Consider the following 17,775-nt stretch of genomic DNA (forward strand, 5'->3'; position numbering starts at 1 on the left):
CGAACCTCAGACACTTAATAATGACCTAGCTGTATGGCCTTGAGCAAGCCACTTAACCCCATTGCCTTGCAAAAACTAAAAGAGAGAGAGAGAGAGAGAGAGAGAGAGAGAGAGAGAGAGTAGTACAGTTTGACTAGAACATGTCAGTGTGAGGGGAAGCAGAGATACAATGGACCCAGCTTCATGGTTTTTGAGAGCTGCGTGTTAAATTTTCGATGTGAGCTTTTATGTCACAGAAAATAATAAAGGCAATATCATTTTGTTGATTTCTAGACTTAAGAAAGTAATGGCTAAAACAACAACGTAGATTTCTGTTAAAAATTGAGTCAAGCTGTTTTTGGAAAGCTGGTTGTTAAACATTTGCCAGATTACCAGATTTACTCATGGAAGTAGGAGATAAAGTTGAAAGGTATCTAGTCATATTGTACTAGAATGCCAGCTTAAAGAGTATGGACTCAATTTAATTGCTAGTGGATAAAAATTTTGTGCATCACATCAATATAATTAAAGTTGTGTTTTAGGAAGTTATCCAATGGTAGTTGAAATTGATGGATTGGAGGGTGGAAAGACTGGAGTTGCAAATTTGCATTTATTCAATATATATATATTATTTAATAAGCAAGATGAGGGGCAATGAGGGGCTGAACCAAGATGGTATCAGTGGACTGAAAGGCTCACTGCTAGATGCTAGCAAGAGGTAGATCTAATAGGTGTTTCTTGAAAGCACTTATATTAGTAGGTGAATAAGGAGGCATCAAATAAACTCAGGGACCTCTGAGTCTAGGTATCTGGGAGAATAATCATGGGAAGAACAAAAATAGGCAAGTCAGAAGGATCTGGGTTGAGGGAATAGGTAGGTAAGATCAAGTTGGGATGTGATCAGACCTTTACCTTGAATGCCCTCAGACCTTATATAGAGTCAATTAGATGACACTGTGGATAGAGTGCTGGATCCCAAGTCAAGAAGACCTGAGTTCACCTCCAATTTAAGACTCTTACTAATCGTGTGACCTTAAGCAAGTCATTTTATATCTGTCCTTAATTTCTTCACCTATAAAATGAGGATGATGATAATAGTACCTACCTCCCAAGGTTGTTTTTGAGGATAAAATGACAATGTTTGTGAAGTATCCTTAAAGCCCTGTATAAATGTGAGCTATTATTATTATTACTCAAACTGGACCGCATTATTTGAGACGATTTGATAGAATGAGCACTGGGCCTAAAGTCAGGTGGTTGGATTAGAATTTGGGTTAGAATTCTGACTTCTTTTTTTAAAATAAATTGTTTAAGGCAATGGGGTTAAGTGACTTGCCCAAGGTCACACAGCCAGGGAATTATTAAGTATCTGAGGCCGAATTTGAATTCAGGTCCTCCATGGGCTATCCACTGCGCCACCTAGCTACTCTGAATTCTGACTTCTTAAATCCAGGAAGTTAAGTGATTTGCCCAGGGTCATATAACTGATAACAATAGGTAACATTTCTGTAGTACCTTCCATACCACGATTGGGTGAAATACAGGTAATATTGTCTCCATCTTACAGATTCAGTGCCAGTGATTGCCTACAGACTCCAAAATAGTAGTAAATAGCTGGGGCGGCTAAGTGGTACAGTGGCTAGAGCACTGGCCCTGGAGTCAGCAGTACCTGAGTTCAAATCTGGTCTCAGACACTTAATAATTGCCTGGCTGTGTGGCCTTGGGCAAGCCACTTAACCCCATTGCCTTGCAAAAACTAAAAAAAAAAAAGTCTTAGAGGTTCATGGATAAATTTCAAGGGATCCCTGAATCTGAAAGGGGAAAATAGTAGGAAATAATAACAGCTAGCATCTATGTAAACTTTTAAGTTTTTCAAAACAATCCACAAATGCTATCTCATTTAGTTCACACTACAACCCTGAGAAGAGGGTGTCTTTATTAGCATCTCCTAATGAAATTAAGGAACTCCCCCAGTCTGGGGACTGGATTTAGCTCTCCTTATTGTTAGTCCTTCATTCCAGAAGAGGACCAAAGACATCACAGGAATGATATCTTGAATTTGGAGTGAACTGGATTTAAATGAGGCAGAGACAAAAAGTCATCCGCTTCACTCTCTGCTCCTGTCACCTGAGCCCAGTTAAGCTCCAATACACTAACCATTGTACTACCTAGCTACTAACAACAATGTGAACTCTGACTTTTCTGTCTTTCTATGGGATAGTTATATCGCTTTACTTATAATGTATGGTTATAAACACTTTTTACATTATAAATGTTTTGTGGTTGTTATTTTATCATTTCCCTTTTCTCCTTTCTTCCTTCAGCCCCTCTAATATACACTATCTTAGGTATCCCTGACTGGAAGTTTCTTTTCTTGGTACATCTCTCCAGCACTAAGGAGAGGACCTTGAACTAAGTGGACCACCCCTGCTTTTATTCCTCTAGTTCAACACTAGCAGTTTGGGTTCTGCTGAAGTTTGGGGTCTGTCTCCCCAGGACCTTTCTTCAGAGTAGTCCAGGCCAAATGTACTTTCTCTCTGAGTGGTTCCTTGGCGATTACCTCTAGCACTGCTGGGGCTTCCATTGGCAGGACTGGGAGCTAGTTCCCTGGCTGCTGAGTTTGCAGTGTGTTGATGGAGCTATGAAGAAGATGTTGATGGAAATTAGCTGTGGGCTTCTGAGCTTCTTAGCAAACCATCCCCTGGATGCCTGGGAAGGCTGGGAGGAGAAGAAAACTGGAGCTTTAGATTTATGACTGCCCAATGTCTCCAAGGTTGAAGATTTCCATTGTCTGCAGCAGCAGCAGATCCAGAAGCAGCAACTTTTCCTCCTTAGCTAGGGAGCTTCTGATGTTCAGTGGTAGAAGGAAGAAAGGGAGGGTCCAAGAGGTGGATGAAGTAAGAGGAAGAGGCAATTTAGGTCTCTCCTAGAAACAGGAGATTGTTGAGACTATAGAGAGTTTTTCCAAGCTTCCCTCCCCTTCCCTTCCCTCTTCTCTCCTCCTCCCTTCCCTTCTCCTTCCTTTCCTCTCTCTCTCTCCCCCCTCATTTCTCCCTGTCTTTCTCTTTGGGGGTGCTTTTATAAGGAAGGGAGAAGAGGAAGAAGAGATAAAGAATACAGGCAGATCAAAGCTCACCTTCTGCTGGATGCACTTTTTTAACTTCTGTTAAAACAACTTCTATTTTTTTTTAAGTTCTGTTAAAATAGCTTTTGGTTGTTTAATTTTTGAGTGCCTCCAAGTGACTCTCTAAAGCAATAAATTGCAGAGTCTATCTAGATTTGCCTTGGTAGGAGTTTCTAATACCAGAGAAATCTGAAATCTAATCCCCAGCCCATTCCCCTAAGCAATAACCAAGAGGAATTGGAGAGGGTGTGTTGGGATAAATAGCTTCACTTGGAATTCTGAAGATCTGGTTTCAAATCTTGACTCTGACACTTCCTAAGCTATTTGATCCTGGGCTATTCACTTATTTCTGAACCTTATGCCTGAACTCACAGCAGGAAGGAACCTTTTAGAGAGAGTAAAGAGGAGTAAGGTATAAGAAAACTAGAAAGGTAGCAAGGGGACATGTTATGATAAACTTTAAAAGCTAAACAGAGCAACTGATATTTGATTCTGGAGGTAAATTGGGAGCCCCTGTAGTTTAGTAAGTAGAGGAGTGATGGCGTTACTGAGAAGCTATTGATAGAAAATAGCTAAGGATCTTCATTTCAGGAAAATCCATTTGACAGCTGAGTTGAGGATTGATTAGAATGAGGAAGAGAGACTTGTTTGGGTAGACCAACCAGCAGGGTCTTGTAATAGTCCAGGAAGGAGGGGATGAGGACCTGTACTTGAACTGGTTGCAATGATGGAAGGCATATTTGAGAGATGCTATGTAGAAAAGTCAGCTTTTGACCCCAGAACAGATGAGAGAGAGAGAGAGAGAGAGAGAGAGAGAGAGAGAGAGAGAGAAGCGTTAAGGTTGATACCCATGTTGCTAGCCAGGGTGTATAGGCTTCTTTTGGGTAGGAATTGTTTCAATAATTATATTTGTAGGCCTAATACTTAACCCATAGAGTAGGTAATGAATAAATTTTGCTTGATTGTTTGGTGATGTCTTCTTTCTGAAAGATGGAATCAGCTCTTAAACTCACATCTCCTCACTAGGCCTTGTCTCTGGGACCTCTTCTTACCTCTGGAGAAGGTGAAGAACAAACTGAGAGTTCCTTGTAGATCCTTCATTTAAGGAATGTTCTCAGAGCAGCCATCTCATTTCCAATTAGACTGCAAAACTTCATCATCCCAACCCCCCCATCCCCTTTTAGTTTCTTTTTACAAATCATTTCCCTCCATTAGATTGTGAACTCCTTGAGGGCAGGGACTGTTTTCTAACCTTTCTTTGTATCCCCAGTACTTAATAGAGTGCTCAGAACATAGGAGGTACTTAATAAATATGTTTTGTCTGATTGATGCAAAGACAAAAATGAAACATCGTCCCTTTCCCTTCAGGGAGCTTTCATTGATAGATATATTTTCCCTTGACTTGAATTGCTGAATTGAATTCTGACTTTTAAGATCAGTGTTTCAGCTTCTCTTATCCTATCATTCAGAAAAAAGAATAATTCTCCCTTTATTAGATTATCCCTTCTCCCAACTTATATCATGACAGATAATCTGTTTCTTCGTCATATTTCCAATATTGGTTTTAAAAGTTCATCAGCCAGAAGATTTTAGCAAATCAGAGAGAGGAGAACACTTAAACTATTTCCACTTCTTGAACAAGAACTTTAAAATGGTTATAGAATAACCAATGTCCTTATCACCTCTGATTTATCTCTCAGAGTTCTATTACTCCTTTATAGCTGTTCCTTTAGTTGACATCTCTTGAAAGGGTATAGATGAATCAGAGAACACACCAAGGGGGTGGTGGGATGGGGAGGGTCACCTTATGTCTGATTTGACTTTATCTAACTGGTAACTACTGCCCCTGTCCTTTCCTCTCTTCATTTCCCATACTATCTTCCACTCCATCCACATTTCTAGCCACATGAGTCATATGCTTAAAGTGGTCCTACCTGGTGATACTTCTTCTTAGTCCATAAAATATTCTCATTTTTGACAAGGGGATGACTATTTTCTGAGATTACATAGCAAGACATTTTTGACTCTTCTTTTTTTTTAGGTTTTTTTCAAGGCAAATGGAGTTAAGTGGCTTGCCCAAGGCCACACAGCTAGGTAATTATTAAGCATCTGAGGTCAGGTACTCCTGACTTTAGGGCTGGTGCTTTATCTGCTTCGGCCACCTAGCTGCCCCTTGACTCTCTCTTCTTCCACACTCTCTATCTGCAATCATTTAGCAAGTCTTACAGATTCTATTTTCATGACATGAATCTTTGTTGCCTCCTTTTCTTTGCTCACACAGTCACCACCCAAGTTTAGGCCAAAATGACTCTTCATTCATGCTACTGCAAAAGACTTTCAAGGAATTTTCCTTGTTTTCAATCTCTCTCATCTCCAATCAAACATTTAGTTAATCACCAAATTAATATCACTAAAGCACAAATCTGATCAGATCACTCTTTTATTCATATTTTTCAATGGTTCTGTATTGTCTATAAAATCAAATACAAAATTTAGCTTGGAATTTTAAAACCCTCTATAATATTGCTCCCATCTAATTCTCTAGAAGGAATAAGAGCTAAAGAAGTTTCTCTAAGGTCATTTCCACTTCCAAATCCTATGATTGACAAAAAGTTTTTCTCATTTGATAGGCCCTTTGAGAACAATCACACAATCAAAGCTGTACATGAGAAAGATTATTGTTATGGTACCTGGAATGGTCTAATAAAGGTGAGACAAGAGTCCAAAAGATCATTTGGGTCGTTTTTGCAATAGCTATGGTAAGAAGCAATAAAATCTGATTTAGGGTGGTGCTTCTGGGTACAGGAAGGAAGAGACATGTTTGTAAGGCCTTCAATTCAGCTATTTTGGTTAGTGAGTAGATATGGAGGGAGGAAATCTATAGACTCTGAAATCTTAAACTTGAATGACTTGGTAGAAAAGTGGTGCCATTAACAGAAAGCTGGGAGAAGGATTTGATTTTGTGAATAAGGTAATGAGTTTGGTTTCAAACATGCCCAAGTGAGGTACAGGGGTTAACTAGAAAGGCCTTATATAAAGAAAAAGGGAAGAAGAAGAGCTCCTTCAGAATGGCCTTCAGAGCTACTCATCTTTATCAGACAACGTACATTGGAAAGAATCTGTGCTAAGTACTTTATAGATATGATTTCATTTGATGATCACTACAACCCTGGAAGGTAGTACAATTATTGTCTTCATTTTTGAGGAAACTGAGGTGAGCATCATGACTTGCCCAAGGTCACACAGTTAGCAAGTATCTGAGCCTGGATATGAACTCAGGTCTGACTCTAGACCCAGTCCTCTAGTCACTGGATTATATAGTCGCTTTAGAATACAACTATCTATCAAAAATAAAGAAAAGAATCATAAACCTTGTACCACAGTGCTTCCTTTATACAATTACTCTGTGAAACCAAAAAGGCAAAAGAAGATTGAATACATGGAGTTGTGGAAATATGAATTGATAGACTTATTTTTTCTCTGCAAAATAGGAAATGAGGTCATCTGTTGACAATAAATTGGGCTCTGGACTTAAGGAGATAGAGAAAGGTTTGGATAGCCCTTATGGAAAACTAGAATCACACCATTGGAGATGTATTGTAGAGGTTATCTTGGCCAACTAAAGCTCCCCTCCAACATTCTCAGAAATAAACCTTAAACCTTAACTTAAAGATCTCCAGGAATGAGAAGCTCAAAGTTTGAGCTTGTCCAAGGGGTCAGCTAGGTGGCTCAGGAGATAGCGCATCGACCCTAAAATCAGGAGGACCTGAGTGCAAATGCAGACCCAGATACTTACTGGTTGTGTGACCTTGGGCAAATCATTTGACCCTGATTGCCTTACATCCAGGGTCATCTGCAGTCCTGATTCATAACTGACCATTGGACCCAGATGGCTCCGGAGGAGAAAGTGAGGCTGGTAACTTAGCATAAGCACTCCTCAACTCAAATCCTGTTCACATACATGTCATGGCATCACCTCCCTAATGTCATGGTCTTTGAGAATGATGGACAAACAATATCTACCAAGACATCTTATACCATGTAGGTCAGGTTTTAAATATATTTTTAACCCTGAGGAGTGCAGGGAGCGGTTAGGTTGTTTTGTAAAATGACCAAAGGCTGAGGGAGTGATACTAGGGCTCTGGATGCTTCATTTCTAGAGACTTCATAAAACTGTTCCCATCATGAGGTCAGTGAAATGAGGTTAGCTCCTGCTGATGACTACAGGCAGCATAGGTGAGAAAGTTACCTGGGTCACTCTGAGAAGTTAAAAAACTTTATTCCTAGACCTGAACCCATGTCTTCCTGACTTTCAGACGGCCTCCCTAGCCCCTACACCACACAACTCTGCATATAGAAATTCTTAAATACTTGAATTGAATTATTGAGTATTGATTGATGATGTTTGTCATTCTCAAAGAAGACCAAGACATCAGGTGATGCCATGATAATCATGTGAACTGGGATTTGAATGAGGGGGTGCTGTGCTAAGTCACCAATCTCACTTTCTCCTCCAGAACCATCTGAGTCCAGGGGTCAGATATAAGGTAGGATGACTGGAAATGACCCTGGATGTGAGGCAATCAGGGTTAAGTGACTTGCCCAAGGTCACACAGCTCCTAAGTGGCAAGTGCCTGAGGCTGGATTTGAACTCCCATTTTCCTGACCCCAAGGCTAGTGCTCTATCACCTGCACCACCTAAATGTCCAATATTCCACAAAACACATGTGCCTCGCATTGATGGAAGACAGAGAGATGAACAGGATGAGCTCTCATCTCTCTAAAGCAGGCTAGTTAATGAACCCTGGATCCTTCATCACCCTCTGGGGAAAGCACAAAATTTCAGGTTATACTACAACTATATAATATAACATGGCTCAATGAATAGAGGTCTCAGTTTGGAGTCAGGATGACCCAAATTCAAATCCAACTTCAGATACTTGCTAACTGTTTGACCTTGGACAAGTCACTTAACCTCTGATTGCCTCAGCTATAAAATGAGGATAATAATGTAACTCCCTCCCAGGCTTGTTGTGAGCCTCATCTCCCAGGGAAAGTCCATCCTAGATCTGCAGTAAACTGTAACTTTTCTCCCAAGAGAACTGCCATTTTATCTTATTTAATGAGTTTGACAGATGTGGCTGGTAAATAAATAAACACAAGTCCCTTGGCAGCTTCTAGTCATCAGGGACCAGTGTCTGTTATCCTCTCTCTGGACTTAGTCCAGTCTGAAGGATCATTTCTTAATTTTTTTTCCTCTGGTTCCTTTTTTCTTTCCATTAAATACTTAGGATTCATTCTCCCCCTTCCCCTTGACACAGTTTTCTAGAATCCTGGTGCCTCCTGATCCTAGAATGCAGTTTTCTGGGACTCATAGTCTGCTCTGACTTTACTTTCCTAGGATGGTTTTTGCCTGTCTTTTATTGTACCCCAGGCTGACCTGGCCCTATGTAAACAAGGTTGTCTTTACTTGTTGTCTTATTCCTTGTCTTTACAGATTTTAATTCATCTCTGGTGTATTAACTCCACCTACTGGGGACTTGGAGCATATTTTCAATTGAGGGGTTGATGGCTGAGTCTGATATTTCCTTTCACATTGAGGACTTGGGCATACACAGTCCAAAGAGGCTAGAGTCATCCATTTAGAAAGATTGGATGTCTTCTGGGGTCAGTCCTTTCTTTCTACAACTAGGGAGTCTGAGGCCTGGAGTGGAAGCAACTTGGCCAAAGGCATATGGATAATCAGAGTGGGGAGTTGAAGCCAGATGGTGCTGGAGAAACCTCTGGTAAAATTTTCACCATAAGCATTTACACCTTGAAGTCAGCAACAATTATAAACCAGGGCTTGTTGTGTTGTTCTGTTGATTCTCTAGACTTTAGAAAGTGATTGTGGAAATATTAAGAACACAGATTGAATTGAAAAATTTGTCCCTGGAGAGGTAATGAAAAAACATTTACCAACATACCAGTAAGGGGCAGAGCAAGGATACCAAAGTAAGTCCTCAGTTTCTTTTTCTTTTTTTTTTTTTTTGAAGGCAATAGGGTTAAGTGATTTGCTTAAGGTCACATAGCCAGGTAATTATTATGTGTCTGAGGTCAGATTTGAATTCAGGTCATCCTGACTTCAGGGCCAGTGCTCTATTCACTGCACCACCTAGCTACCCTAAGCCCTCAGTTTCTAATTCTAGTATTTTACTAATTGTTCGTAATTTTTTCTCTCTTAAACTCAGACTAAATCTGCCTCTTAATTTTAACCATAATTTAAACAGTTCTGGCAGAATAGTTAGGGTAGCTAGATGACACAATGGATAGAGTGTTAGAATCATTTTCCCTACTTCAAATCTGTGTGACCCTGAATAAGTCATTTACCCATTTGCCCCAGTTTCCTTATCTGTAAAATGAATTAGAGAAAAAATAGCAAGTCACTTTAATATCTTTGCTAAGAAAACCCTCAATCGGATCACAAAGAGTCAGACACAACTGGAAACAACTGAACAAAAACATAATATTAAATTTGTCAAGGACAGAGCCTGTGCCATTAAAAAAATTTTTTTATCCCCTCCTCATCTTAGTGCCTAGCAATGTGCTTTAGCCATAGTAGGCACTTAATAAATGTTTGAATTGAATTTCTAAATACAGTATCAGTAAATGACTCTTAGGAAAGTGGTTAATGCTGGCAACTTAAAGCAGATTGATACATTCAAATTGAGGTCTGTGATTCAAATTCCATTGCTCTCTCTGCCTCTAAAGGGGACAATTTTGTCTAGATTACCACTACCATTACCACTACTAGGAAGGTCAGTTGTGCAGTTGTTTTCAAGCATGTCCGACTCTTCATGACCCCTTTGGGATTTTCTTTTTCCTTTTCTTTTCTCCCCCCCCCCCATTACCTGTAAAAATAAGTTTCAACATTCACTTCCAAAACCTAGAGTTCCAAATACTCTCCCTTCTTCCCATTCCACTCCCTCTCATTGAGAAAACAAGTTACTTGGTATAAGTTGAAAATGTATAATCATGAAAAACATTACTATAATAGTCATGTTGTGAAAGTAAACATAACCCCCACTCAAAAAAAAAAAAAGAGAAACCTCAAGAAAAAGAAGGTTTAAAAAAAGCATGTTTCAATCTGTATTCAAACTCCATCAGCTCGGTCTTTGGAATGGATAACATTCTTTATCATTAAGTCCCTCAGGGTCATAGCATAGCTGAGAAAATGTAGGTCATTCCCAGTTCATCACCCCACAACATTTCTGTACTTTGTATACAGTACATTTCCCATTGCATCTGTATGTGTAAGTTTTTTTTAACTGAGAGTATCCTGTTCATCATTGCTCATAATAGAATAGTATTTCATCTCAATAACATAGCACAATCTCTTCAACTATTCCTCAATAGCTGGGTATCCCCTCATTCTAGTTCCCCACCACCAGAAAAGAGCTGCTATAAGTATCCCTCTACATCATTTGGGGTTTTCTTGACACAGGTATTGGAATGGTTTTCCATTTCTTCCTCTAGCTCATTTTACAGATGAGGAAACTGAGGCAAACAGGGTTAAGTGACTTGCCCAGGGTCACATAGCTAGCAAATATCTGAGGCTGGATTTAAACTCAGGAAGGTGAATCTTCATGATTCCAGGTTCAGAACTCTGAGTCATGGTGCCATCTAGATGCCCTGGTGGGGAAAGCCAGGGCTTATACTAAATTGAGCTCCAGAAGGGTTGTTACAGATTCACTCCAACCTATAGGAAAGCAGAAGTCTGGACATAGGTCTCTAATCCTATTTGTTAAGAGCTCTGGCTGACCTATTTGTGGTGGCAAAGAATTGGAAATCAAGTAAATGTCCTTCAATTGGGGAATGGCTTAACAAACTGTGGTATATATATATATATGTCCTGGAATACTATTGTTCTATTAGAAACCAGGAGAGATGGGAATTCAGGGAAGCCTGGAGGGATTTGCATGAACTGATGCCAAGTGAGATGAGAAGAACCAGAAAAATACTGTACACCCTAACAGCAACATGGGGCAATGATCATGGTCATTTCATCAGTTCAACAATCAGGGACAATTTGGGGCTGTCTGCGATGGAGAATACCATTTGTATCCAGAGAAAGAACTGTGGAGTTTGAATAAGGACCAAGGACTATTACCTTTAATTTAGGGAAAAAACCTGTTATTTTATTGTCCGATCTTGCTATCTCTTATACTTTATGTTTCTTCCTTAAGGATATGATTTCTCAGGGGCGGCTAGGTGGTGTAGTGGATAAAGCACTGGCCCTGGAGTCAGGAGTACCTGGGTTCAAATTCGGTCTCAGACACTTAATAATTACCTAGCTGTGTGGCCTTGGGCAAGTCACTTAACCCCGTTTGCCTGGCAAAAACCTAAAAGAAAAGGATATGATTTCTCTCTCATCACATTCAGTTTGGATCAGTGTATACCATGGAAACAATATAAAGACTGGCAAATTGACTTCTGTGCGAGGTATGGTGAAGGAAGTAAGATTAGGGGGAAAAATATAAAACTCAAAATAAATAAAATTTTAAGTACAAAGAAAGGGCTCTGGATGAATGTAGGGCTGAGGGTTCAAGAGAAGAACCTGGGAAAGAGGGAGGGGAGAACGGCTGCTCTTCCTGTAGGTAGTTCTGTGTAGCAGCACTACCACCTGTGGTTGCCATTTCCTTTTCTTAAACTTTTGAAAGTGCCTTCTGGAACTGTCCCCTAGCTACTCACAATGATTTACTCTCACAGAGAGAAAAACATTTTAATGGAAAATTCAAAAGAGAGCTTAATCCTGAAGAGATCATATCAAAGCAATTTGAAAATGCAAATCTGATTTTGCAATATAGTCTCTGGGTCTTTTGCCTTCAAATCCAGAAAGAGGACTCACTCTTTTTCTAGTTGCAGGTCTTTGAAATCCCCTTAGTTTGTGGGACAAACTTGTATATTTTGTCCTTTTTATGGTGGTGGTGGTGGTGGTGGTGGGGAGCTGGCTGAGGAGCAGAGAGAGCAGGAACAGTCCTGTCTTGTGGCCTAATCCTTTGGCATCAGGGAGGTTTGCCAATCTGCAGGCCATCTCCTCTCGGCCCTGCTGCCTGTTTCATGGGGAGCATAGAATTTCAGGGTCTGTGACTCTGGTGCTCCTTTCATTGATTTCCTGTTTTTCTTCTTCCCCTCTTCTCAGGTTCCTAAGTTCCAAGTACTCTACCAAGACAGTCTAACTGAAATTTGTTTCCTGGCAGCAAAGACTGTTGCTAATCATTCTTAATTTTTCACTTGCTCACTGGCTCTTGGGCCAATGTCTCCAGTTCCCTCATATCCTGGCGCTTCCTCCCTGTAGGGGCTAGCATGGTTGCTGCATCTAATCTTGCCTTAGTTCCAGAAGCTGACAACTTGATGAGCCTTCGACCTTCTTCCTTCTCTCCAGGGTCCCTGTCACTCAGACAAGATCAGTAGCCCAGTCAACTGCAGTCTGTGATGGGGAATTAATCAGAGCAGGAAGTCTTAGCCTTTTTCTGGAGAAGCTTTTCAGATAGTGGGATTAACCCTACTACATTTGAGGGTAACTTTAAATCTGTAGCCACAACCATAGAATGTTTTTTCTTCCTTTTAGTGATGTCCTGGGGAAATAATATTTAAATATACAGAATTACAGGGGTGATCACCCTATCCTCCAATTCTCTCCTAGTGTGAAAGTCAGTGTTGAATAACAGATCAAGTGGGTCTGAAAGTCCTAAGAATTCAGAATCCTGCCTTTGACACTCACTAACTGTATAGACTCTAGGCAAGTCACTGAACCTTTTGATGCATGGAAAAAAACCTACAAACAAACAAATTCTTTGTATCTGATATGCATAGTTAAGAAAAACAAATTTTCTTAATAGTTGTTAAAAAAATAAGTTTCATTCTACACATGAAATTCTTTACTTCTGTGCCACGTGGTAAAGAACATGTTTTATCATTGTTCCTCTGAAATCATGGATGATCTTTGATCTTCCTGATTGTTGTCTTATACAGTATTGCCAACTTTATATGAATTGTTCTATTATTTTCATCCTTCATTAGTTTATTATTATTATTATTAATTTCAAAAATATATCAAGGTTACAATACAACTTGTTTTTCTTATTCTGCTCACTTCATTCCTAATCAGTTCATATCTTTCCATGTCTATTTGAAATGATCTCTTCCCTCCTTTATTATAGTTTAAGATCCATGTAGGCAAGTCTCTAAGATTAGGAGATGCAGACAAAATTTGGGCTTTCATTGAGAGAGGGAGTTTGCTCATCTTGGAGTTCCCTATGATAATTGACAACCCAGGTTCAGGTCCTATCTATAGCACTGTACTAGGTGTTGGGGATTCAAAAGCAAATCACTCAGGAGCTGAATGGAAACAACAGATAGACATAAAATGCAAGGACATTTTTGAGGGAGAGTCATTACCTTGCTTTGGCAGCTAGATGGCATAGTGGATAGAGTACTGGGTTTATTAGTGAGGAAGATTGGTTCAAATCCATCCTAAAGACACTTTACTAGCTTTGTCAACTTGAGCAGATTTCTTAATCTCTCTCTGCCTCAGTTTCCTCAATTGTAAAATGGAGATAATAATCCCAGGGTTTCATTGAAGATCAAATGAGATAATGTTTGTAAAGCCCTTAGCACAATGCCTGGGACTTAGAAGGTGCTTAATGAATCCATCCTTCCTTCTCTCCCCCTTTTCCTCCTTTCCTCCCTTCCTCCCTCCCTTCCTCCCTTCTTCTCTCCCTCCCTTCCTTCCTTCCTTCCTTCCTTGCTTCCTTCCCTCCCTCCCATTTGGCACCTCTGTGTTTCCTGTTACATTACGTAGGAATTCTTAGATTTATGTCCCACTTCTATGTCCTAAGACTTGAGTTTCTTGGGTTCAGATGGTTTTTCCTTTGTGAGATGGAACTGTTGGGGAATTTTTAACTCTGGCTTCCTCAAGAACTCAAGAGGATTTCACCTACCAGAAGTAGCTCTGCAAGACTGATAATCAAATAAGGTTGTAGCCAAAGGGAAATGGAAACAATTTTATAAGCAAGCACATGATGGTAGACTACTGGGGGTGGGGAACAGTAATTCAGTCAAACATATTTAGATAACAAGGTGGGGTGCCTGTGTGTGTGTCTATCAATTCAATTAAAATTGTAATTTTTGAATTTGATTTTCTTTAATTACTCCTGCAACTTTTTTCCAATATTAGCCTCACCTGACCAAAACCTTTCTGAGGTTATGCAAAAATTTACTTAGAACCTTAAACATTCTTTAGATAAAAATTAGAGGTAGAATCTCAACTGTTCCTGACTCTTGGGTGCCATGAAAATCCTCCCCCTCAATGAATTTATTTGTCTTCCTTCTGAATGTAATCTCTATAATCTGGAACCTTACTTACTTAATTTGCCTATAGTTTGATTGACCAGGTTTGTTTCCTTAGGGTATACATGAGATTATGACTCTGTTTAACTAAATTTGTTCAAATTAGATGACACTGAAGGAAGGATGGAATTATGGGTCTATCTTCTTTTTAATTTTTGTGACCTTTGAGAAATATGCATGAATGCAATACATAAATTACTTTTCTTTCTTTTTTCTTTTTTTTTTGGCAAACAAGTTGTATACATTTATTAACTATAGTGCCAAGATGCAGTAATATTGCTTTTCTCCATTATAGAGCAAATCCATAATATAAGAAACCTCCTTCCCTGTTTTGGAAGCCAAGCATTAGAAAGATAATCAATTTACCCATAGAATCCATGGTGTTTTTCTGGATGACTATATAGAAAACAAACAGATGACAGCAAGAAAGTTGTAGTAGTTTATACTAAGCTGGAATAGATGCATTGATTCCAGAATAAGCTAGACTTTTTTGCCCCCCATTTACCCTGTTTTTGCTGCAACCACTGATGGTAAATGGACTTTAAAAAAATAAATATGGCATTTGACAAGCCTACTTAAAGATACATAGTTAAAGAGAAACCTTCCTATAAAAATTAGCAATTTCCATGAACAAAGACTGTTATTTCACTAAATGCTTAAAGGTTACAATGGAATTGAAATTTCTATTTTAAAAAAAGTCACTACAGCAATTCAAATGTCCATTTTATTGGCAACTTAGAATTCAAGGTATGTTTCTAAACCTAAAACTTAAAAAACAAGATAACCTAGGTGAAATAGGAGTTTTCCAAAGCTGTAATATTGTATATGCTTTTGGAATTGAACAAGTATTATTACATATTACATATGCATATAATACAAGAGACAACTTTACTAAAAAACTCCTAAGGTAGTAGATAATACTTCTATTTTGGTGAACTGTGATTAGATGAACTGATCAGTCTCAGTTGGCAACATCCTTTTTTTCCTGGGTGAGGGCTTAAAAAATTCTAGTATAGAAGCTTTGTACTAGGTACTAGGTCTTACTCTGAAGATTTATTTCCAAATGTCTCCTGTGAGGCATATACCATATACAAGAACCCATCTTCATCCTTCTCACTTTCATAGACTTCAGAAATAGGTGTTGAAACGCTCACCATGCTGTGTCCATTCACCAATAGGAAGAAAGCTTGATTAGCATTCAGCTGTAGGCACCTTCTAGTTATTTTGATTAGTTCACTCATGTTGACATGATCTGGTACAAGGAATTTGGTTTTTATCCAGTACAGGAAGTTGTTTCTCACCCTTGTATCTTTCTATTATCACTGGTATCTTGGTAGGATGCTGCTCTCGAATAAGTCTCACATCTTCTACTCTTTGTTCGAAGGTCTGGCGCTGCTTGAAGGTCTTCTTCGAAGGCATCGTGTGGGCGGGGAGGGCTGGGAGGGGGCCGGGGGTGGCGGGAGCGGCGGCGGCGAGGCCCGAGGTGGCAGCTTCTGAGCTCCACTCTGGCCGCAGCGACTTCCCTTCTCAATAAATTATTTTTCTTAATAGGATTCAGGTTTTCTTTGAGATTTGAAAATATGCTTGAGACTTCCGGCCAAGAAGGTGGAGAGAAGACTTCCGGCCAAGATGGCAGAGAGAAGACAGGCACAGTTCTAAAGTCTCCTGATCTCTCCCCCATCTATCACCCAATCCAACCCACAAAACCCAGAAAGAAAAGCCAGGAGAAAGAACATCTACCTCAGAATTTGTCTCCGGCTGCAGCTTTGGCCGAATTCGGGCGGGTGAGTCTGGGCTCAGAGGGAGGATCAGCCCCAGATCAGACAGATTAACAGCTGAATTGGAACTGGGAGTCTGAGGGCCTGAGAGCTGGACCTGCTGGATCAGTGGTGGGGCTAGACAGCAGGGGCTTGAGTCAACTAGGGAGCAGAGGCTCTGGTGTTGGAACTGTGCCCTGGGAGCTTTGGGACAGGGATGGCAGAGAGTTCCGGTGCAGGAGAGTTGTGGTCACTTTCCCTGGGCTCCTCTGGTCTGAGGAACTCTGAGTCCCATCACAGCTCAGAACTCTTCCCGAACAAACAAATGCAAACTACTTCTGCCTCAGGCCCAGGTGTGTGAGCAGAAGAACCAGCCCAGCTGACAAATGACCTCAGGCCAGTGTAAAGCCCACCATTGATTGAAGGCAAAAGAATTCAATAGCTCCAACTCCTCCCTTCAAGCAAAGGGAGAAGGCCTCAATCAAGGTCACAGACTCTCCAGAGAAAGCAACCAACACCTCCTACTGGCCAGCCAGAGAAACTGCACTCAGTGAGTAAAGCCTTTAGTGATCCCAAGCCCCTGTGAACCAGCCCCTCCCCAACTGTCTTAGCAAAATGAAGAAGGGTCAGCAGAAAGGTGGATCCATAGAAAATTCTTGGAAGGGAAAGACCCTAACTCAGAGAGACCTGGAACCTCTGAGGAGAATACGATCTGGTCTTTAGCACAGAAAGACTTCCTTAAAGAAATAAGGAAGGAGCTTAAAAATTTGGGAGAGACCATTAATACCTTGCAACAAGAAAACAAAACCTTAGAAAGTACAATTGGACAAATACAAAAGGAGAATAAATCTCTCAGATCATCAACTGGACAATTCCAAAATGAGAATAAATTTCTCACATCATCAATTGTACAAATACAAAATGAGAATAAATCTCTCAGATCCTCAATTGGACAAATGCAAAAAGAAAATAATTCTCTCAAAACCTCAATTGGTCAAATGGAAAGCTCTTTCAAAAGTAGAATTGACCAAATGGAAAAGGAGTTGCAAAAGGTTAATGAAGAAAACTCCCCCCCGCAAAAAAAAGAATGGAATCTACAGAAACTAATGACTCCATGAGACAGCAAAAGTCAGTTAAACAAAATAAAAAAATAGAAAAAAATAGAAGAAAATGTAAAATAACTCATCAACAAAACCACTGACCTTGAGAATAGATCAAGGAGGGGCAACCTGAAAATTATAGGACTTCCTGAAAACATTGAAGAGAAAAAAAAGCCTGGACTTAATATTACAGGATCTAGTGATGGAAAACTGCCCTGATATCATGGAATCGGAGGGTAAAGTAGTTATTGAAAGAGTACATAGATCCTCACCAGAAAAAGATCATAAAAATGAAAACACCAAAGAATGTTGTGGCCAAACTCCAGAACTATCAGATAAAAGAGAAAATCCTGCAAGCAGCCAGAAAGAAACAATCTAAATATCAAGAAGCCACAGTAAGGATCATGCAGGACCTGGCTGCATC

At 39.9% G+C, this 17,775-nt stretch overlaps 1 pseudogene; it reads right to left on the reverse strand.

Moving 5' to 3' along the window:
• Positions 1–15,200: 15,200 nt before the first annotated feature.
• LOC141490067 (microtubule-associated protein 1 light chain 3 beta pseudogene) lies at positions 15,201–15,913 on the reverse strand (annotated as a pseudogene).
• Between the last annotated feature and the right edge of the window lie 1,862 nt (positions 15,914–17,775).

Source organism: Macrotis lagotis, chromosome 5, assembly GCF_037893015.1.
Source record: "Macrotis lagotis isolate mMagLag1 chromosome 5, bilby.v1.9.chrom.fasta, whole genome shotgun sequence".
Lineage (NCBI taxonomy): Eukaryota > Metazoa > Chordata > Mammalia > Peramelemorphia > Peramelidae > Macrotis > Macrotis lagotis.